Here is a 24,134-nt window from a genome sequence, read left to right as displayed (position 1 = left end):
CACCAGCCAAGCGCCACTCCACACACACCGCCAGCCAAGCACCACTCCGTGCACAGACAGCCAAGTACCACTCCATGCACACCACCAGCCAAGCGCACCTCCACACACACCACCAGCCAAGCGCCACTCCACAAACACAACACCAGCCAAGCACCACTCCGTGCACAGACAGCCAAGTACCACTCCACGCACACCGTCCAGCCAAGCGCCACTCCACACACACCGCCAGCCAAGCACCACTCCACACACACCGCCAGCCAAGCACCACTCCGTGCACAGACAGCCAAGTACCACTCCACGCACACCGTCCAGCCAAGCGCCACTCCACACACACCGCCAGCCATGCACCACTCCACACACCGCCAGCCAAGCACCACTCCGTGCACAGACAGCCATGTACCACTCCACGCACACCGTCCAGCCAAGCGCCACTCCATGCACACCGTCCAGCCAAGCGCCACTCCACACACACCACCAGCCAAGCACCACTCCACACACACCGCCAGCCAAACACCACTCCGTGCACAGACAGCCAAGTACCACTCCACGCACACCGTCCAGCCAAGCGCCACTCCACACACACCGCCAGCCAAGCACCACTCCACACACACCGCCAGCCAAGCACCACTCCGTGCACAGACAGCCAAGTACCACTCCACGCACACCGTCCAGCCAAGCGCCACTCCACGCACACCGTCCAGCCAAGCGCCCCTCCACACACACCGCCAGCCAAGCACCACTCCGTGCACAGACAGCCAAGTACCACTCCATGCACACCGTCCAGCCAAGCGCCACTCCACACACACCGCCAGCCAAGCACCACTCCACACACACCACCAGCCAAGCACCACTCCGTGCACAGACAGCCAAGTACCACTCCATGCACACCACCAGCCAAGCGCCCCTCCACACACACCACCAGCCAAGCGCCACTCCACAAACACAACACAAGCCAAGCACCACTCCGTGCACAGACAGCCAAGTACCACTCCACGCACACCGTCCAGCCAAGCGCCACTCCACACACACCGCCAGCCAAGCACCACTCCACACACACCGCCAGCCAAGCACCACTCCGTGCACAGACAGCCAAGTACCACTCCACGCACACCGTCCAGCCAAGCGCCACTCCACACACACCGCCAGCCAAGCACCACTCCACACACACCGCCAGCCAAGCACCACTCCGTGCACAGACAGCCAAGTACCACTCCATGCACACCACCAGCCAAGCGCCCCTCCACACACACCACCAGTCAAGCACCACTCCACGAACACCACCAGCCAAAGACAAATCCAAACACAACACCAGGCAAGCGCAAGAGCACGCACACCGCCAACCAAACACCAGACCACGCACACCGCCAGTCAAGCACCAGTCCGCAGACACCGCCAGACAAGCACCAGTCCACAGACACCGGCAGTCAAGCGCCAAACCATGCACACAGTCAGACAATGGACACTACACGCAAACCAGCATCATACTTTAGTTTTTTTTTTAAATAAAAGAGAAACAAAAACAAATTGCAAATTGATACAAATCTACTAACTCGACAACTAAATCTAAAAAGACTACACAAATACAAACTTTGAAACTGAACAATAACTATTACAGAATAAAGACCAACCAGTTCACTTTACCACTCATTGATACTCCCAAAATTTCTTTTGCGTGTGGTACAATCTAAAACAAGCAGGTACACACAGCCCGCGGTTTGAAGGGCAGTTGGGGCAGTACATGCGAACCTCCTTCCGCAAACCTCTTCGCCAACAGACTCTACATCTCCGACTGGGAAAGTCTTTTGAGGTTGTAGGAGGAATTGTATCAGGAAAGTGGCGATCTTTCAATCTGGCAACATCCTCCACCACTCCAACTCTAGGAACACTTGCCTGTTCCACTAAAACAAGGCTGCCTATTACAGACTCCTGAAACTTTACAAAAGTCAACTTTGACTGGGGACAAGATTTCTGGAACACAATAAAAGCATTAAAGGTTGCCAAGTGGAAAAGATGGATAGCCAACTTCTTGTACCAAATGTAAGCCTTACGAAGAGCAGCATACGGTTCCAACCTCTGATCAACTCTGTTAACACCACCCATGTACTTATTGTAGTCCAGTATGCACACAGGTTTGTGCACTTCTGCAACCTGACCCCAAACATTCCGCGGTTCAGTGCTTTCATCATGTATTGTAGTCAACATGTAGACATCTCTCCTGTCTGTAAACTTGACAGCTAGAAGCTCCTCACAACGCAAAGCACTGCACTGTCCCCGAGCAAGCTTTCGACAAACAAGTTCTTTTGGGAAACCTTTACGGTTTGAGCGGATTGTGCCACAAGCAACAGTGTCCACTTTGGCCAATTCCCTGAACAACCGCACACCAGTGTAGAAGTTATCGACATACAAATGATGGCCTTTGTCAAAAAATCCACGACCAAGTTCCCACACAATTTTCTCAGTCACTCCAAAAGTCGACGGACAACCAGGGGGGTTAATCCTGGATTCCTTACCAGTGTACACCCTGAAATTAGAGACATATCCAGTCTCACTGTCACACAGCATATACAGTTTGATTCCATAGCGTGCCCTCTTACTAGGAATGTATTGCCGAAATACCAAGCGGCCCTTGAACAATAGCAAAGACTCATCCACTGCAATTTCTTTCCCAGGATAAAAGATCTCAGAAAATCGATCAACCAAATGATCAATGACAGGCCGAATCTTGAAAAGACGGTCACAATCAGGGTGATCTCGTGGCAAAGCAAGACTATTGTCAACAAAATGCATCATCCGCAGCAGAAGCAAATACCTATCACGAGTCATGACTGCCGGAAATATTGCTGTTGCCATCAAGGGACTAGTAGACCAATATGAAGCCATTGATGGTTTCCTAAGCAAGCCCATCAAAAGAGTTAAACCCCAAAACTTTTTCATCTCCTCCAAATGGGTGGGAGTCCACCGGGTAGCTCTAGCGTGGGGCTTAAGGCTGGCACTGTTCACCCTCAAAAAATTTTCAGCATACAAATTAGTCTGCTCTACAATCTCTGCCAAAAACACATCATCCATAAACAACTTGAAAAAATCAATAGGCAAAAAGTTTTCACTGTTCACCCTACACCCTGGAACACCAGTAAATTCAGGCAATGCCGGCTGCACCATGCCTGGTGCAACCCAGAGGTCAGAACTTTCATCGTCAAGTCTTGCAGCCGCAGGCCGCCGCCCAGCTAACTCTTGTCTCACAACACCAACTGGAAGTCTAGCAGCCCCAGGCTGCAGCCCAGATGTCTCTTGCCGCACAATTGGCACATCACTGTCCTCCGCAACCACAGGCACAACCATGTCCTCCAAAACCGTAAACACAGCAATGTCCTCCCCAACCACAGGCACATCATCCACACCAAAAGTAGCTTCATCAGCACTCAAAGTGTCTTCATCATCAGATGAAGCCATGCGTAGAGAAAACTCACTACCTGAATCTTCACCTCCCACCTCTGGCTCAGAATCAGAGTCAGACTCTGGACCATGGTCAGAGGAAGAATCAAAAAGCATTCCAACAACTTGCTGAGCAGTAATCCGGCGGCTAGCCATTATCCTTACAAATAAAGGAGTCTGCACAAACAACTCAACAACCCCAACACTGCGCAAAGTAAGATAAAAATGTAAGACTTTTTCACCAAAAAATAGATTTAGAAAAAATATACAATTCACTTACAAGACACAACTACACTCACCAGCACCTACTCTGCAAAGACACAGCAAATAGGCAACGATATCCCACTAGAAAGAAGAAGAAAAAAAACTTACATCTACAGAAGGACACATCAAAAACAAATGCAAAACATGTTTTACAATCACAACAAACAGCAACAACACATACTCGTATTACTACACACTTTGCAAAATAAACAATTACATTACAATTGAACAAAAAAAAGGTCTCTTACCAAACACATGCAACTACAGAAACAGCAGCACAACAGAACCACCAGTAACAGAACCGCACACTGCAACAATCTAAAGAGAAAAAAAAACAATACACATTAGAAGAAACAAAAACAACACACATTACAACAGGCTATGTCACAGGGTATGTCACAAATGGGGTGTCTGCCCCCAAGGGGGGAAGATTATAAATCATTATAAACGTGGGCCCCCTGGAAACAACCCTACGGAGGGCAGAGAGGCCAAATAAAGACACGGCAGAACATACTGAAAACAAATGGGCCCAAGGAAGCAACCCTTGGCCAAGGGGTCGCTCCCTATAAAAAAAATAACCCTGGAGTCTAGTGGGCTTTTCTATTCCCCCCCAGAAAAGTCTAAAAAAATATTAGGGCCACTAGGAAGTGACCCTTCCCCAAGGGGTCGCTTCCTTTTCAAATAAAAAACAAATCCCTGGTGACTAGTGGGCTTTTCTGCTCCCCCTGGGTGCAGATCGGCTGAAAAAACGGCCGATCTGCCCCAGGGGGGGCAGAAAAGTCTGAAAAATATTTTATCCCCCTAAGGAAGCGACCCTTGCCCAAGGGGTCGCTTCCTTTATAAATAACAAACAATCCCTGGTGTCTAGTGGGCTTTTCTGCCCCCCCTGGGTGCAGATCGGCCAAACAAAACGGCCGATCTGCCCCAGGGGGGGCAGAAAATTCTAAAACATTATTTGACCCCCTAAGGAAGCGACCCTTGCCCAAGGGGTCGCTTCCTTTATCAATAACAAACAATCCCTGGTGTCTAGTGGGCTTTTCTGCCCCCCCTGGGTGCAGATCGGCCAAACAAAACGGCCGATTTGCCCCAGGGGGGGCAGAAAAGTCTAAAACATTATTAGGTCCCCTAAGGAAGCGACCCTTGCCCAAGGGGTCGCTTCCTTTATCAATAACAACCAATCCCTGGTGTCTAGTGGGCTTTTCTGCCCCCCCTGGGTGCAGATCGGCCAAACAAAACGGCCGATCTGCCCCAGGGGGGGCAGAAAAGTCTAAAAAATGATGTGGCCCCCTAAGGAAGCGACCCTTGCCCAAGGGGTCGCTTCCTGCACAGATAAGCATTGGCAAACACAATCCCTGGTGTCTAGTGGGGCATTCCTGGTGCACGATCGCGACGCTGTGCGCGATCGTGCACCAGGAATGCCGTGCATTGGGACATCAGGGGAGAGGAAACACAGTTTCCTCCCCCCTGATGCCTCAAGGCACTGAAAAACGGCCCCCCCGCCCCACCGCAGCACCGAACACCGACCTTGTTCCTGGACGCGCTGGAAGCAAATGGCTTCCAGCGCGTCCAGCGCTTCCTGATGACGTTGGCGCGCGCTGTGCGCGCTGACGTCACCAGGAAGCGTGGGGGGCCAGGGGGTGGCAGCGGAAAGTCTTCCGCTGCCACCCCAGCTAAAATCCGCACGATCGATGCCCCAGGGGGGGAGCGCCAGCGCTCCCCCCCAGGGCTGTACTGATGACGGAGCGGTTCCGTCATCAGCACAGCCCAACCGATGCTGATGACGGAACCGCTCCGTCATCAGCATCGAAGGGGTTAAGGAGTGACTTAAATTTGTTACAAGCATTCAAAGTTTTACCTTTGTTGATAGTTCCGGCCTCCCTGCTCTGACTGTGCACCGTGATGGCATTCGAGAGATGACGTTGGATTGGCTGCCCCGGCCGGCTCTTAAATAAGACTTGGCAGCCTATTGGGTCAGAGTATAATCATCACATGAGAGCGTTAACCCGCGTTTTGTTTTACATAAGTTTACGGGGAAATAGTATATCTACTTTTGCTTTCTAAGGATAACTTTATTGGCTTAAAACCACGGGCGCTTTATCGTCATTAAATCACCTATAGGTGTTAAGACGTGGTAGAGAAAACAATCACGCTAAAGAGATGTGTATCTCTTTTTTCATTATGAGGATAACTTTATTGGCTCAAAGCCACGGGCGCTAGATCGACATTAAACCCCCTTTCTTTTAGGTTTTTTAGACGTGGTAGAGTCACAAATCACGCTAGAAAGAAGGGTGAATATTATCCCCTAGTCACCATTTTTTTAAAGGCTCGCACAAGAACAAATATGAAATCATTAAGGGACAGTGGTAATCATTGTTGACAAAGCTTACTCACCTACCTGAGCTGATGTTCTAAGTGTGTTACACCAGTGTTATCAAAGCAGTGGGAGACCCACTTGCACTGGACAGAACTGAATGCCCAGCATTACAGTACGATTGGTGCACATCCCTAAATTATAAAGCCTGCGATGTCTAGGAGAATGAGAGATATACTATACATTCCCAGTCCTCCTTACTATTCATACCTGATCTAACGCTATTGAGGCGTGACATATAATATTGTTCACATTTCTTTCTTTTGCTATTAATGTCACCGCCTCTCATGTTCATTTCTACCACTTCCAAGCCACACCATTTGAAGTCATCAATGGTGTGTCCAGCCTCCCTCCAATGTTCAGTTAGAGGGGCACCCTGTTTGTGGATTCTAATCGCAGACCTATGCTCGTTCATTCTAATACGTACTTCTCTGCATGTCTCTCCTACATATGCAAGATTGCATGTGCATTTTATTAGGTAAGTCAGATTTTTCGTCCTACTGTTTATGAAACTTTTTATTTTGATGGTTATATTATTATAAGAAATACAGTTTCCTCTAATGATAGTGTCACAATTGACGCATCCTTGGCAAGGGAATGTTCCTGTTGGTAATGGTGCACTGTTTATACTCGGCTGTTTGTTTCTCCTGACATCTTTATATGTATTTACCAAACTGTTTCTTATGGTACGGTTTCTTCTGTAGGAAAACATTGGTTTTGGTAATTTTTCTTGTTTGTTGTTAGTAATTAAATGCCAATTTCTGTTTATTATGTTCTTAATTTTATTGCTAATGGTGCTATAGTTAGTGACAAAAATCAAAGGTTGTTGTTCTAATTTGTCATTCTCCTTCTTTTTATTTAAAAACAAGTTGTCTCTATTAAAGTACCTAGCACGTTTGTATGCATGGCGAACCAGGCGTTTTGGGTAGCCTCTCTCTAGTAATTTATGTCTAAGAACATCCACATGTTTATCAAAATCTTTTAAAGTTGTGCAATTTCTTTTTAGTCTTAAAAATTGCCCGAAGGGAATATTGTCCTTCTGGCAAGGTGGGTGATTGCTTTTGAAATGCAGCATCGCGTTCCTGTCCGTTGGTTTGGTGTATAGTTCAACGCTAAGGATGCCATCTGTATGTTTAATAACTATGTCTAAAAATTCACATCTTTCGGTATCTCTGTGGGAGGTGAACTTTAGGTTGGTATCTCCCAGATTCAACCAATCTATAAACTCTGTGAGGGTCTCAGATGCTTCTGTCCAGATGAAGAAAACGTCATCAATGTATCTTGACCACGCAGAGATATTCTCATAAAAAGGTGCTATGCTGTTAAATATATGTTTCTCTTCAAATTGGGCTACATATAGGCAAGCCAAACTGGGAGCACAGGTTGCCCCATGCTCGTACCCTTCACCTGTTTATAAAACTTGTTGTCAATAAGAAATAAATTGTTTTTAAGCACCAAGGTCCCGCAATCAACAATAAAAGTATGCTGAGAGCTTAGGTCAGTTTTTTCCGGGCTAAAGAGAGATTCTATCATTTCAATTGTCATATCTTGGGGGATATTAGTATACGGAGCCTCTATGTCTAGACTCACCAGATATTGTGCATCAGGGTTAAAATTGAGGCCTTCTATTTTATGAATTATGCCGTGGTATCTTTTATATACGCTTTTTGTTCAGTGACCAATGGTTGCAGATAAACATCTGCATATTTACTCAGTGGTTCGGTCAGTGATCCTATACTTGACACAATGGGTCTCATGGGAGGATTGTTAGTATTCTTGTGTATTTTTGGAAGACCATACTGTGCTGGGATAGTAGGATTGGTGTTATATAAAAAGCCAAATTCCTCCTCACAGATGATTTCATCATCTTTGGCTTGATGTAATAGTCTTTTAATGTTCTCCATAAGTGAAGTCCATTCATTTCTACTGGAGTGTTGGTAGTGTTCTTTATTTTCTAACAGGGAATACATTCTTTTGTTATAGTCTTCGGTGTCCATTAGGACTGTACTTCCGCCTTTATCGGCAGGTTTTATCGCTTGTTCCTCACAGTTTTCCAAATTTCTCCGAGCTAATGCTTCATCTCTATTTAAATTGTTATTAGTCCAGCTCTTTTGTTTGAGAAGATCATCAATGCTTCTATCTACAATTCTTTCGAAGGCATCAATGTCTTTCTTAACTATGTTTATCTGTGGTGTCCACGATGATTTGAGCTTAAGACCCGACCTATTTAGACTAGGTTGCTTAACCTTACCTTCAAAAAAGGCATTAAGCCTTATTTTACGGAAAAAACTTTGTAAATCCCTTTCTAATGAGTACCTTTCTATAGGGGAACAAAATGCAAAACCTAAACCCTTTTCTAATAGTTTTATCTCAATGTGGGACAACTCTCGTTTGGAGAGGTTGATTATGGGTGCTTTTCTTTATTGCTCCCAATTCTTTTGACTCCGTGTATGGGGACGTTGAAGGAATTGCGGCTGGGAGTTGCATTTGCCTCTCCCTCTTCCTCTCTCCCTCGGTTGGCCGAAGGTTTGGTGGCGCTGTTCCAAAAAAGACAAACTGTCTCTATTGGGACCAGCCAATGTATCTCTTTCTTTATTATTCCTAGTTTCATTCTGTAAGTCACATTCTGAATCACAACTAGTATAGGATGAATCACAAAACCTCACTTTCTTTTTCGGAAAGTTTCTTGGTTGTTGTTGCCACTGCCTGCGGGGTTGGAAGGTTTCTCTTGGCCTATCATAAAAGTATTTTTGTAGATACGGATATACATATTCAGGGTTATAGTTAGTGATGTCTTTTCTCAATTTGTTGTTTTTTAAATTTATTAAGTAATCTTTGTAACCAGAAATATCCGTTTGGATCTCATCCAGTTTCTGTTTGGCATCTTCTAGCGCTGTACTATCCCTTAGTTTAGATTCCAGATCTTCTATATCTTTACGTTCCACAATAATGAAAAATGTATAACTGTATTGAATAAATATGTATGAAATTTTCTTACAATAATTTGTGATAGTCTTGTTGTTCATAAACATTTTTTTATTGTTTGACATTTTTTTATCATTGGCACTACGATTTGTTACCATAGGTGTTCTTTCATGTGATACAGTGTGTTTTAGAGTATGTTTTGTGGGCTACATTCAGTAGCCAATTTTTTATAAATTGGGAACTTCAGTATTTTATGATGTCGTTTAACACAAACACTTAATTGCGCACTGAAGACACATACGTAGGCAGCCACCATTTACTTCACTTCCTTGATGCACTGTTGGCGCTTCTTGAAGCGTAAGATCTCCAGCAAGATGTAGGCAGACTAGATAACATATTTCCAGGTGTTGAAAGCACATCGATCAGGGCACAACATGCCTGGACTGGGGCTGTCCGGTGTAGTGGACATTGGTGGGACTGCAAGGCGTGCTTGACAAAATTCTTTATCTTGAGTTTCTTGTTACTTGTTTCAAATTCCTTACTTCTTAGTCCCATCGGCTTTAACTTAACTCCTCTTATTTGGCACATTGAGCGAGGATAAATCCCATCAAGATCGTCGCCAACATGTAGTGGGCTGGCCCCACGTGTTCAGGTAACATAGTAGACGTAGCTGAGATGTAGTTCATGTCGTTTATTAAGTCCTTAAGAAGAAGTTACAGCGAGCCCCACCAGGAGCAGCCTGCTAGCTGCTCAGCCCATCTTCCAACTGACAACACTCACACCAGGCACCCAAGCATTCCACTCATGTCAATCACACTAACATTGTACACGGAACACTCACACTGGCTAAGCAGCTAGTTACAAGGTGAAAGGGAACTTAAAGACATAACCTGAGGATACTACAGACACCTTCCTGTACATAAACAAACCATGGCATTTTGCATTTTCCATGTGTGCTGCACAAGGCAGCACACATGGAAATTGCAAACACAAGGAGAAATAAAGCAATTCTCCTCGTATCGCCAACTTAAGACAAGGGTTTTCCTTGTCTTAAGTTTGGTGTTAGATCCTATTTACGCTGCCCTTGTGAATAGGGAGCAGTGTAAATATCAATGGGTGTTGCGGTGGAACGCCTGCCACAACACCCACTGCACGCCCCTTTCATGCTAAACACAGCGTGAATGGGGGCCTATTCACAAGTTTGCATTAAGTGCGTTGACCCAGAAGCCAGACATCCCAGATCAGCATCCGTAAGCCAGTTGGCAGGGACCCTGTTCCATTTGTGTAAGCTGACTCAGGGTTACAAACCTGTGGATCTAACTCGGACTGAAATAAAGGTCAGTTGAAAACTGTTGGGTTTTCGTTGCTCCCAAAAAGACTTAAGTTGAGCACTGTACCCACTGATTTCCACATTGTCTGGTCATGATTTGGGATTCCACAGATGTTCACTTGTGATCACATTTTCTTCCAAAAGGTGTATAGATGAAGAATGAAGTACTCTTATCTGAGGGCAAACTCATTCATTATGTTTTCCTCTGTAAACCTAAAAATTATATTTTAAAGCTCCTGGTCCAGAATGGCATCAGCGCCTCGAGATTTTAGTTGTGTGATCTGTACTATATGTGTTTTATATTATTGATTTGGGGCCTGATTTAGATGGTAACAAAACAATTCCTCCAATCTGTTGAGGAAGTGGTAAATCCTTCCTATGAAGAATAACAAATAGTTCACACTCTTCTGGCCACATTAGCTCTGCCATATTATGCTATGGCAGACGTAAACCAGACACAATATTAAATTCTCCAAAATCTGAACCATTTCTATTTTCAGGCAAGCCCTTCAGTTGTAAATGTCTGTTTTTAAAGATGTCGACCACCTTTCGACGTTCTGTACCGGGAGGAATTGCAAGGACATTCATTAATAAAGGCATTTGGGAACTGGTTTGTGTGATCATCATGTCAATCAGTATTTTTGAGCTCTGATAACCCGATTTCAGGCTGCTTCTCTATGGAATCTGATCGAGCCATTGGGTGAGGCAGCAAGCAGAGAGCTGAATTAAAGGTTTATGGCCTAGTAATTTGAATTCTGATTTAACTATTAACATTTAGAAACTGCTTGTCAAAGTGCAATTTTTGCTCTAAGCTATGACAGATTCAGTAAGAGAGATGTTCAAATGCCTTGCTCCGCAAATGGACCGTTTGCCCACTGCTTCTTTCTTAATATTAAAAGGGCGGAAATTGGATTGCAACTCCCGGTGACTTGTTGCAAATGCTTGGATGGAGGCCTGCATGGGACAATGGACCTCTTTTGCAACATTCAAATTGGCAATGAACCAGCGTCACGCCCTTTGGCTCACAATGCTGGAACAAGCGGCACACAGTGATTTTAACCGTTGGAACAGAAAGCACCGTCTAAGTGAAAGCTTACATTTTGGCAATGGGTACCTCAATGGGGGCTAACTCTTCCATGCTGTGCAACCTCAAAAAACACAGTCACAGAACATCTGTGCATTACTTTGCTTATTGTGAGGGGTGACCTTTTGCCTCCCCTTTTCTGTCAGGATCCACATTGGATAGTGATGTCTGCTTTGTAATTCAAAATTATAATTACAATCCACTTTTTCGCAAAACACTTTTGTGCATTGTGAACTCTGATGTTGCATTCCCTAAATCCATTCACCTAGCTTCCCAAATGCAAAATCTTTGGGAATAGAGCCCTGGTAACTAGTGTCACGTTTTTGAAAAACACATATTTGGATGTCTTTAGATGCACAAGGTGTTGTGAGGGGCCATCCATAGCCCTAAATCCTTACTGAACAACCCATACAGCAAGGGCCGCCAGCCAATGGCAAAACAATGCTGCTGGGTTTCTAATGCACTAAGGGAAACTGTCCCCATACCACAGTTTTGCAGCAAAATGTAGCCTCTTGAAGTTTGCACAGGACCTTGACACCACTGTGCCTTGGTGCCACTACACCTGTTTCACAATTGATATGTATGCACCAGCATTTAGCCTCGAATTGGCACGGTGGGAAATCAGCCATTGGCCGATGGGCCTCTAGCTGATGCCACTTGGTGGGCCGCATTTGTTTGTCTACCAAGAACTCTGCCCCTAGTGCACAACATGAAAGGCTGTTTTTATAGCCTCAACAAACATATACTGAGCCTGACGCCATGCATGTGAAGTCAGGCCAGTGGGCTATCTCGAAGGCAGAACGACAATGGGCTTTGCATCTGTAACAGCTCTAGGTGTGCCTTCCCACTGGCTCCCTCCAGGTGTGACATAGGCTACAAGGGGCTGCCAGTGGGAAGTCATTAGCACTTGCTTTGCAGGGGACTGCAGCAGGGGAGAGGACTGGGGGGAGGATGAGGGGGGTGTCATGTCGCCATGCCTGTCCTGGCTGTATCCCAGGGTCAGGCATGGCAGGAATGGGGAGGGAAAGAGTTGCGGACACAAGGGCAGTTCGCGCTAGGACTAATAGAAATAAAGTATTGAAATCAGCAGCCCGTGTCCGTGTCTTGTGTTTGCACCAGGGACACGATACTAGCGATGAAGGTGAGATGCGGAGTCACCCCCCTCGACCCCCGCCGTGCACAGCAACCATCGGACGTCAGGAAAAAGCACAAGCTGCCGCGAGCCACAAGCGGAGCGTTTAAGTGCTGCCAAAAGAAGCACGAGTCCCCCTCGACCTCCAGCTGTGCACAGGAACCATCGGACACAATGGAGAAAGCACACACTGTTGCGATTCAGGAGCGGAGTGTTCAAGTGCTGCCAGAAGGAGTACTAGCTGCAGCGCAGCATGCAGAGGTGACCCACGATCGGGAGATAGAGTGGTGAGCCTGAAAATCACTGGTGTTAGACAACTGAAAGAACTCCACAAAGCCTGGGGTAAGCTACATAAAGATAGCTCTGAAGAGAACATTCAAGTGTCCCAACGGCGGCCAACTTAGAGTCAGGCTCAATACACTGGTTAAGCTTAGCATCAAAACGGCGGCCATGTTAGAGTCAGGCAACCTACACAAATACTCCCAGAAGCCAGCTGAAAGCGATACCGAGACCCGTAGACTTCACAGAGGTCTGCTGGGGCCACACCCGCAGCCACCATGTCGGACCCTCACTCCTCACAACAGGCAGTGCCTGGCACTGCACGAGCTGACCCACAGCCCAGATCAGTCCTCATGGGTGTATAGTACCTGCACCCTACCAAGCCCCGGACACTGGAAACCGGACACAGTATGGGACCCAAGTGAAAAACTGGCTTGAAGACTTTGAAGACTTCATGAAAGGGTCACAGGTCCATGACCCCGATCAACAACTCATAGCCCTACGAAATCTAATAGGCAAAAATGTGGGACAAATCATCCAAGAGTTGCCCCCAGCCAATGCTGTGTCTTACAGAGATGTGAGAGAAGCCCTGAACAAGAAGTTTCTTCACAAGCGGAACATAGACTACGAGCGCTACACCTTCAACCTTGTGTCTCAGGAGCGAGACAAGCCCATGGGCGACTTCATCTCTTGTCTCAAACGCCTAGCCCACTATTGTGAGTTTGACAACTTCAACACAGAAGACGCACTTCACCTACGCGTTATTGAAGGAGGCCAATCTGAATCACTACGCCGTCGACTACTAAAGAAGCACTACTCCCTTGACGAGATAGAGGAGCTCACTCGCATCAACGATCAAGCAGAGTAGCATGCAAAAAATATGGAGCCAGTAAGACGGAGAAAAGAGAACAAGCTCTGCATGTACAATCTCACACAGAGCCAAAGCACGAGAAAGCCTACAAGGTCACCTCACACGAAGTCTCCTCGCCGCAGGACCAGGAATAGTCATTCTTGAAGACAACAACCACAGTGTTACCGATGTGGTCAATACTACCCTCACACAGGTCAGTATCCAGCCATTGGTCAACAATGCCACCGATGCGGGAAAGACAATAATTTTGAAGCTGCCTGCCAAACCCGTCGTACAGAAATGAGGCAGACCAAGCAAAACACGGGGTCACGCCATTACGTGAGGGCTGTACAAGGACGAAGGGATCACTCAACAAGTCTAGGTCTAGCATTCAATTATACAGCTCATTCCGATCCCGACGGTCGACGTCGTCTTCTCTCACTCCCATATCACAAGACAGTGACAAATATGTGTGCATAGTAGCAGACCCGGACAGACTGAAGAAATACCTGCAACTGCACATCCGAATGGGAAAAACCAAAAACGAAACAGGGAGTCTATGAGCACTACATGGAAGGCTCAGCTGCTTACACCCCTATACAGTGAGTGTCAGGGATACCCTCGTCGTCCTCCTGCAGCTATGATAGATTTTAAAAGCACTTAAAGTGTGAAAAACACATCAAAAACTAGATTCAAAATAGAGTTGGTCAACAATCAGAAATCAGCCACCATAGGGTGATTTATAGTTTTGTGTGGACCAGATTGGGTACCATTAATGTGCGGCATGAGGTCTCGATGATCAAGGGACTGGCCTTTGCAGAAGTGGAACAGCCAGATTATAGGACTGATCACTGAGTCTTTTTGATGGTTATCCACGTTTAGATGGTAATGGATCTTGTTGACCAACTCTATTTTGAATCTAGTTTTTGATGTGTTTTTCACACTTTAAGCGCTTTTCAAATCTATCATAGCTGCAGGAGGATGACTAGGGTATCCCTGACACTCACTGTATAGGGGTGTAAGCAGCTGAGCCTTCCATGTAGTGCTCATAGACTCCCTGTTTCGTTTTTGTTTTTTCCTATAAGTGAAGCTGGGGATGAGAACCAGGAGGGAGTCTTTAAACTTTAGATCCCTTTTGACCCCCATTTCTCGGACTGTTAGTATACATCCGAATGCGAAGCCATTCCGCCAGGTTTGTTTTAGATACAGGTGCATCACTCAACTATATCTGCACCACTAAGTACCAGAGCATGAATCCAAGACCAAAGCTGGAACCAACTGCAGTACGAGTCCTATACAAAGTGGACGACTCACCAGACATTGTCAACAAGTTCCCAAAACTATTCAGTGGCTTAGGAAAGCGAGCTCACTTCAAGGTGAAACTACATATCAAAGAGAAAGTGACAGCAGTGGCTCAACATCCCAGGAAGGTGCCTTTCTACTTACAGCAAGCGGTAGATGACGAACTCCAAAACCTGATAAAGACAGACATCATAGAAAGATCAACAGGACCCACCCAATGGGTATCACCAGTAGTGGTCATGCCCAAGAGGGGCCAAGATAACAGAGTACGCTTATGTGTGGACATGCGAGCCCCGACTACAGCCTCGAGAGGGAGCGGCACCCAGGACCCCACATCAGCGACATGATCACACGCCTGAATGGAGCAACAGTATTCTCAAAATTGGACCTCAATAAGGGATATCACCAACATGAGTTGCATGAAAAATCAAGATACATCACCACATTCACTACACATCAAGGACTTTAAAGATATAAGTGCCTCAACATCGGGATGTCGTCAGCTGTCAACATTTTTCAAGAGGCTATTCGGTGAGTAATACAGGACATCCCAAATGCATTCAACTACAGTAACAGCATTTTGGTATTTGGAGAGACCCAGAAAGACCACGACAAGGAGCTGGACCGGGCGTGTCACGCCCTACTCAGCGCCAATCTCACACTTAACCAAGACGAATGTGAATTCCACATTGTTGGACACATATTTTCAAAAGAGGGCATGAGACCTGACCCTTAGAAAGTATCTGCATTGTCCGACACTCCACAGCCACATGATGTTAGCAGTGTCCGTTCGTTCTTGGGCATGGCTAGTTACTGCGACCGGTACATTAAAGATTACACAACCATCAGCTACACGTTACATGAATTGACTCAACAAGGGCAAACGTTCCAGTGGTCAGCCGCATGTGAACAAGCTTTCAACCACATCAAGGCAGCTGTGAGTTCAGCCCTCAACCTGGCGTATTTATACCCCAAACGGAATACTGAAATCACGGTGGATGCCAGTCCCGTTGGACTAGGTTAGATTCTGGCACAATACGATGACGAAGACGACTAACGCCACATCATTGCATATGCCAGCCGAAGTCCCACTGACACTGAAAAAGCATATTCTCAACCAGAAAAAGAGAGCCTGGCAGTCGTATGGGCAAGCGAGCACTTCCACCTCTTCGTATACGGCAAACACTTCACACTCATCACTGAGCACCAAGCTCTGATAACCATCTTTGGGAACCCCCGGGCGAAGATGCCTCCACAGATTGATTGATGGGAATCCGTTTGCAAGGCTATAAATACACCATCATTCACAAACCGGGGAAGGCGGAGAATCCGGCAGGATTATATCTCGCGTCATCCACAAGCTCTAACGCGAGTGCGACATTCTGTAGCAGAAGAATATCTCCATTTTGTCATTGACCAAGCCTGCCCACCTGCTGTTCCATTAGAAGCCATCATCAAAGCGTCTGCCAAAGATGTCACGCTCCAAAACGTCATGCATCGTGTTCGTAGTGACTCATGGAGACACCTTGATGAACCAAGAATAGGTGACTCCATCAACATGCAAGAACTCATGCCATTCAAGCACATTAAGGATGAACTTTCAATCAGTACAAATGGTTTGCTACTACAAGATCGTAGGATTGTCATTCCTCGCCAATTGAGACAAGGAACTGTCAACCCAGCACATCAAGGTCACCAAGGGGAAGTGCCACGAAGAAAGCATTGCGCAAGTGCGTTTGGTTCCCTTCCCTTGACCAGACGGTAGAGACCACACTTCAAGACTGCCCACACTGTCAACTGGTAGGGTGAGAAGAATCACAAGCCCCCCTGCAGATGTTGGACCTCCCAGACAGTGTACGGCAACAAGTAGCTGTCGACTTCTTTGGCCCACTAAAATCGGGAAAGTACAACATTGTCATCATGGACGAATACTCCCAATTTCCCATTGCTCACCAAATTTCTTCTACCAAAGCAACCGCTGTCATACCTCTCATTGATGAAACATTCGCTGCCTGGGGAATTCCCACGGTGGTGAAGACTGACAATGGACCACCTTTTAATGGACAGTAATTTGCAGACTTCACGAGACATCAGAATTTCAAGCATCAAAAAATCACTCCGTTGTGGCCCCAGGCCAACGGGATGGTAGAACAATTTATGGCCACCATAAAGAAGACAAGCAGAACTAGCCCACAGTGACATTCAGCCATGTTAAATGAAGTACTACAGGGGTACAGGACCACGTCACACAGCACTATGAATCAATGACCTGCCACTCTAATGCTTGGGCGAATTCCACACACCCGGATACCGACCACGGATGCTGTCATTCAATCCAGGACCACAGCCTCAGATCATGAGACGCTGGTAGAACTGGATCAGACCAAGAAAGCGAAAATTAAAAAATATGCTGAATACTGCAGATGCGCCACGACGTCTGACATCCGCAAAGGGGACTGGGTGTTGGTGAGACAAGAAAGAAAGACCAAAGCAGAGAGCCGTTACCATGCCCACCAGTTACAAGTAACAAGACGGAAAGTTACCATGATTACAGCTGAATCTGGAAGTAAGAGAATGACCAGAAATGCATTTCAAAAAGTGTGAACCCACAGCATACGCCCAGACTCGACAACCCGACTAGGGCACAGATGTGTCAAGCCAAGAAGAGAGCAGCCATGAGGAATCCAGACGAATATCAGAGATCTGCAACCTGGGAGAGGGGCGCCCCTCTAACCGAACACCAACCAGTCGACCCTGAAGAACCATTTGGAGACCCTCCCAGCTCATTGAAGAACTGTGAGAAAACCAAGAAACATTTAATGTACAAAAGGGTAGATGTCATGTCACCATGCCTGTCCTGGCTGTATCCCAGGGTCAGGCATGGCAGGAACGGGAAGGGGAGAAGTAGCAGTTCCGAGGGCAGTTCGCGCCAGGACCAAAATAAATAAAGTCTTGAAATCGGCAGTCCGTGTCCCGTGTCTTGTGTTTGCGCCGGAGACACAATAGGGGGGTTGGTGAGAGCCACCAAGGGAGCTCCTCACTTTATTTTTGTGCCCCTCCACTCCATGCAACAGGTGGAGATAAATCAGTCTCTGCTCTTCTCCTTGTCTGCCAAATAGCAATTACTACAGACAACAAGGAAATGTTCAGGCCTTTGAAACTGGGAAACCAGCTCAAAATCCTATGATTCTGTGCAAATCACTTTGGGGAAGATTTACGAAAAATTCACGTAGCGCACCCTCGCGCAAGGCTCTGCTGTGTTGTGCAACAGGGAGGGAGCAGGAGAGCGCCATATCTTCAAAGATATGGCTCTCTCCTTCTCTTTCCCTTGCACCGGCGCTGATTACAGCTGCTGTGCGCTACCTACACACCTTAGCGCCATGTGTGAGTCAAGCATGGGTTTTGCACAGGAAGGATTTATTTATTTACCTACTTATTGATTTATAAAGTTTTATATAGCGCGAACGTGACCCACGAGGGTATCAGAGCGCTTTACAGCATAAGAACATAAATGGTTGAGGTGGTATTCACGCATTCAAATGTGTCAGTTTGTACAAAGAAATATAAAATCTATGAATAATAAACATAGAGGACCGTGATTCTGCAGGAAATTGTACAATAGACAGTTAATGAACATTAGGTGGTTATGCTAGCAAACATACATATAATAACTTCTATTGATTCACAGTGGATATAAAATGTATAGATGACCAAGGGGGACCCACAGCCAAATAAGCTTTAGACTACACACAATTATTGAGCAAAAAGGGTTGTGATATATAGGATACCATATGGATACCATTCCTGTACAAAATTCTATGCTTAGACAGGAGGGAAAACGTTTCCCACTTTGTATGCGTGCTGCACAGTGCAGTACTCATGCAAAGTTGGCAAAGGAAGGAGAAATGAAAGCATTTCTCCTTCCTTGCACCTAGTTTAAAAGGGCGCAGTTTTCTCATGCTAAACCCAATCTACTGTGTTTAGTAAATTTACTTTAGTGTGAGAAACCTTGGGTGGTTGCATGGTAATGCCCATGTACCACCCCTGACATGCCCCCATGGCACAAAGTATTGCGAAGCTGTGCACTGCTTTGCATTACTTTTTCTTTATTTCCAGCGCTAAACAAGTCTAGTGCTGGAAAGTAAATTACAAAAAAAAGATTTTGCACCATTTTAATTCAGTTTTGTGACGCGAACACTACGCAAAAGCTTAGTAAATGCCCCCAAATCTCCATGACCCTAAAACAATGTATATGACCTTATGCAATGTTATCTGGTGCTCATGTCAATCACTCAATCAGCATTTGTATAGACCAGCACTGTCATGCTTGGAGGTATCTGGACACTCAGGTAGCTATGCCTCGGTCAAAATGCCAGGGTTTGAGTTTCTTTCTGAAGTCCGCCAGGGAGGGTGCTGTTTGAAGGTGGAGGGGTAGGGCTTTCCAGTTCTACAAAGGTCTACATAACTAAGGACCAGCATACCTGAAGCACCGCCTCGCATTCCACGTACCCTCCAGACAACTCTGATAATCCCAAATCACCCTTGCCTCCGTCCCCAGGATCCACAAGACCAGACCGGAGGAAGGTCTTTCTCCTACCTCACTGCTAAGACCTGGAACACTTGGCCCCTCCACCTCAGACAATCCACATCGCTGACCCAATTCAAGAAGCACCTCAAGACCTGCCTCTTCGACTGATTCTCCACCCAGTGCGATCAGCAGTCCCCTTCCCCCAGCACCTTCAGACCATCACAAGTGAGTAGCCACACTATACAAGACTCTGATTGATTGAGTTCTTGGTGGTGATGCAGGAGAAGGAGCAGCTTCAATGGATGCAGGCGGTGGGGGCGCATGCAAGTGAGGAAGAGCACAGGTGTCTTGTAGGTAGATGGAAATTCGTTTGATGGTTTTTGTATGACAGTCCTTTTAATGTAAAGTTTGTGTGTGTGTGAAGATCCTGAACTGGAACCTCTTTTGGATGGGGAGCCAGTGGAGGTTTCTGAGGTGTGGGTGATGTGGGTCCATTTGGGGAGATCCAGGGTGAGTCAGACTGCATCTTTCTGTATGGTCTGGAGTCTTCTAAGGACCTGGGTGGAGATGCTGGCATAGAGAGTGTTGTCTTAGTCAAGGTGGCTGATGACTAGGGCCTCAGTGATGCTCTTTCTGGTGTTGACTGGGATCCATCTGGAGATTCTGCAGAGCATGCAAATGGATTGGAAGTAGGAGGAGGGGACCGAGTTGACTTGTCGTTTCATGGCCAGTTCACTGTCGAGGATGATGCTTAGGTTGCGTTCATGGTCTGTTGGTGTGGGTATAGGTTTGAGATCTGTTGCCCACCAGCTGTGGTCCCAGACAGAAGTGTTCTTCCCAAAGATTAGTAATTCTGTCTTGTCATAAAGGAGTTTGAGGCAGTTTTCTCTCATCCAGTAAGCTCTGTTGGTCATGCCGTTGCAGAAGACGGTTTTGGCATTGGAGGGGTCCTTGGTGAGCAAGATGATTAGTTGAGGGGAAACAACCTTTACCACTACTCCTTAACAACAAGGGGCCTGAACCACGGTTCCTCAACAATGATCCGGTCTAAACCACTAATGCATTTACAACTATGTAGTCTAAACAAAGACCTGTCTAAATAACGACCTCCTTGAAGAGATTAGTTGTTTTAATAAAATTAAAATAATCGGGATTCATTTACATTTAAGTTATTGTTTTATTCTTATGTTATAGTTAGTTAGGTCAGTCTGATTTGTTCTTTTTCATAGACTGTAAAATTTTGTAAAGATAATTTACTGTTTTACATTTTCTATGTTTATTTATGCACTCGTACTAATGTATGTTGTTTAAATTTACCCTCTGAGGCCAGTAGGTGGCACTATTGATTTGTTTATGACTGATGTGTTGCTCAGCTACAAACGATGCCGATGGATGGACGTTTTTTATTTGTTTTAGTATAGTTTATTGTTTTTTTTAAAGAAAATTTATTTTTGGAATCTGTTTAAAAAAAAGTTTATTTTCTGTGAGAATGTCTTTTTTTATAAGCGTTCATGGTCTGTTGGTGTGGGTGTAGGTTTGAGTTCTGTTGCCCACCAGCTGTGGTCCCAGACAGAAGTGTTCTTCCCAAAGATTAGTAATTCTGTCTTGTCATAAAGGAGTTTGAGGCAGTTTTCTCTCATCCAGTAAAGCTCTGTTGGTCATGGCGTTGCAGAAGACGGTTTTGGCATTGGAGGGGTCCTCGGTGAGCAAGATGATTAGTTGAGGGGAAACAACCTTTACCACTACTCCTTAACAACGAGGGGCCTGAACCACGGTTCCTCAACAACGAACCGGTCTACCTACCCTCTGAGGCCAGTAGGTGACACTCTTGAATTGTTTATGACTGATGTGTTGCTCAGCTACAAACGATGCCGGTGGATGGCCTTTTTTTATATGTTTTAGTATAGTTTATTGTTTTTTTTTAAAGAAAATGTATTTTTGGAATCTGTTTTTTAAAATGTTTATTTTCTGTGAGAATGTCTTTTTTTATAAGCGCTTCAATTTCCTAGTTTGTAAAAAATACTTTTTAGTGGCATTGTTCATTTCACTCCTTTGCTGCTAGGCCTCCCCCCCTCCTCATGCTAAGCCTTTGTTTTGGCTATTTGGGGTAGTTTGTGCTTAGGCCCCTGTAGCATTTTGGCCAACGTTTTCACCTGTAACTTCTACTAAGTATGACAGATGATTGAAAGCAATATACCATTACATCCCCTGGACCCTTGTGGTTGTGGGAATATATAAAACTTTTAGGTTCACCAAGAACCCGAGGAACCCAGAGCCAATAACTGAGCAGCGTCTTGCAATGGTTTTTTATGGTGTACCGGGTATATAGCAATTAATTTGGAAAAATATAAACAGAGAAAAATCTGTATGAAAGTCAGCTATGTATATCTGAAATAGGAACAAAATATAGAGTTTAGAAAAAGTAGCTATTTGCACATCTCAGAAATTGTGGGTACCCATACCAGCATGTGAATTATAGGTCATTTTTCAAAGTGACTTCTTTTTTACAAATTGTCTTACATTTAGAAGGCAGAAATGCATTGAAAGTCAATAGGTAATAACAGATGCTCCACACTTTTGTGATCCCCTCAATCTCCCAATAGAAATTATACCTCACTTGTGTGGGTAGGTGTGGTGACGACGACAGGAAACGGCCCAAAACACAACGTGGACACACCACATTTTCACTGTGAAAACTGACCCTTTTTGTGCAAAGTGCCTAGCTGTTGATTTTGAACCCTAGCTCTTCTGACACCTAGGGAAACCTAGCAAAACCTATACATTTTTAAAGACTAGACACCCAGGGTAATCCAGTATGGGGTGGGTAGTCTGGCTAACACCAGGTTATGTTACCCAGAATCCCTTGCAAACCTCGAACTTTGTCAAAAGAAACACATTTTCCTCATATTTCTGTGGTGGAAAGTTCTGGAATCAGCGTGGATCCACAAAATTCCACCCAACCCGCATTTCCCAAAGTCTTCTGAGAAAAATGGTACCTCACTTGTGTGGGTTGGCCTAGTGCGCATGACAGGAAACAGCCCATAATGCAACGTGGACACACCACATTTCCACACTGAAAAAGGACCCTTTTTTTGCAAAGTGCCTAGCTGTAGATTTTGAACCCTAGCTCTGCGGCACCTAGAAAAACCAAGCAAACCTATATATTTTTGAAAACTAAACACCCAGGGAAACACAGGATGGGCTGACTTGTCTGGCTCTCACGAGGTCCTGTTACCCAGAATCCCTTGCAAACCTCTAAATTTGTAAATAAGAAAAACACATTTTCCTCACATTTCTGTGGTGGGATGTTCTGGAATCTGCGTGGATCCACAAAATTCCACCCACCCTGCATTCCCCAAAGTCTTCCTAGAAAAATGGTACCTCACGTCTGTGGGTAGGCCTAGTGTCCATGACAGGAAACGGCCCAAAAAGCAACATGGGCACACCATATTTTCACAGTGAAAGCTGACCCTTTTCTTACAAAGTGCCTAGCTGTAGCTTTTGAACCCTAACTCTGCCGGCACCTAGGGAAACCTAGCAAACCTATACATGCTTGAAAACTAGACACCCAGGGGAATTCAGGACGGGGTGACTTGTCTGGCTGTCACCAGGTTCTGCTTCCCAGAATCCCTTGCAAACTTCAAAATTTGTCCATAAAATTCAGATTTTCCTCACATTTCTGTGGTGGAAAGTTCTGGAATCTGCATGGATCCACAACATTCTACCCACCCCGCATTCCCCAAACTCTTCAGAGAAAAATGGCACCTCCCTTATGTGGGTAGGCCTTATGCCAGTGTCAGGATACGGCCCAAAACGCAACGTGGACACACCTCATTTTCAGAGTGAGAACGGACCCTTTTTTCGCAAAGTGCCTAGCTGTAGATTTTGAACCCTAGCTCTGCCAGCACCAAGGGAAACTTAGCAAACCTGTATATTTTTTAAAACTTGACACCCAGGTTAATCCAGGATGTGGTGACTTGTCTGGCTCTCATCAGATTATGTTACCCAGAATCCCTGGCAAACCTCAAAAATTGTCAAAAGAGATACATTTTCCTCACATTTCTGTGGTGGAAAGTTGTAGAATCTGTGTGGATCCACAAAATTCTACCTACACTGCATTCCCAAAACTCTTCAGAGAAAAATGGTACCTCACTTGTGTGGGTAGGCCTAGTGCCAGTGTCAGGCAACGGCCCAAAACCCAACGTGGACACAGCACATTTTCACAGTGAAAACTGACCTTTTTTTGCAAAGTGCTTAGCTGTAGATTTTGAACCCTAGCTCTACCGGCACATAGGGAAACCTAGCAAACCTATACATTTTTTAAAACTAGACAGCCAGGGATATCCAGGATGTGGTGACTTTTCTACTCTCAGCCTGTTTTGTTAACCAGAATCCCTTGTAAACCTCAAAATGTTTCCAAAAAACACATTTTCCTCACATTTCTATGGTGGAACGTTCTGGAATCTGCATGGATCCATGAGTATCCACCCACCCCAGGTTCCTCAAAGTCTTCCGAGAAAAATGGTAGCTCACTTGTGTGGGTAGGCCTAGTGCCCGCGACAGGAAACGGCCCAAAACACAACATGGACACACCTCATTTTCACAGTGAAAACTGATGCTTTATATTGCAAAGTGCC

The sequence above is a fragment of the Lissotriton helveticus genome, chromosome 9, assembly GCF_964261635.1.
Source record: "Lissotriton helveticus chromosome 9, aLisHel1.1, whole genome shotgun sequence".
Classification (NCBI taxonomy): domain Eukaryota; kingdom Metazoa; phylum Chordata; class Amphibia; order Caudata; family Salamandridae; genus Lissotriton; species Lissotriton helveticus.
The sequence above is the reverse complement of the archived record's forward strand: the minus strand, read 5'-3'. Positions refer to the sequence as shown.